This window comes from Sinocyclocheilus rhinocerous, unplaced genomic scaffold (genome assembly GCF_001515625.1).
Source record: "Sinocyclocheilus rhinocerous isolate Xijiao unplaced genomic scaffold, SAMN03320098_v1.1 scaffold321, whole genome shotgun sequence".
Classification (NCBI taxonomy): Eukaryota; Metazoa; Chordata; class Actinopteri; order Cypriniformes; family Cyprinidae; genus Sinocyclocheilus; species Sinocyclocheilus rhinocerous.
The window spans coordinates 517,591-518,402 of record NW_015640442.1 but is presented as its reverse complement, the minus strand read 5'-3'; positions in this window follow the sequence as shown (position 1 = coordinate 518,402).

Sequence of the window (812 nt, the reverse complement as noted above, 5' to 3'; positions counted from 1 at the left end):
TGAAATAGTGTAAATATGGTGTTAAAGCCATATTTATTAATGACAATTAATTTCGATCAGAGGAGAGTGCTGATGAACTGGCTGAGCAATAAAATTACTCTATGATTTCTGTATGATTGAGTTATATCAAATCAGAGTATATTGTTAATGTGAATAAATGCTAACGTTACACCAATTTTCCCAATTAATAACAAGTACTTTTTTGACTAACTCTAGCACTCTCTATTCTAATTCTATTTTATCTATTTGGTTTTTATTTGGTTTATATTTAAAGGTTCTAGCACTAGCTTTCTCTGTTCTTTTTCTGTTTTATCTACTTGTTTGTATGTGTTATACAGTCAAACCAAAAATGTATTCAGACAGAAGATATAATTTTTGATATTTTTTTACTAGTGGGTACAGGACACTATAGTTAATTTATGTAAGTGAGGATAGCAAAATAAAGTAAACTGAGATATTATACCCAAAAATTCTTCATACAGTGGACTACCAGTAAAACTGATAAAAATGTGGGAAAAAATTATTCAGACACTTTGACCTGAGCATGTTTTGCTGAAGTGTTTTTATTTTATTGCTAATGCGACCTTTTTACACCACAGACTGAACATAATTAAGCATTGCTTGGTAATTGGTTGACCTAAATTGCTATTATCTAATTCTTTACATACCTTTCTATCAAAGTTATCTGACGTTCTGACACGGTTTAGTTCTTGTCATATTTTATCACCATTTTTTAAACTATAGCGAATAAACTGTAAATGCTGAAGGTGTCTGAATACATTTATATATAAATTTTATATATATATATATAT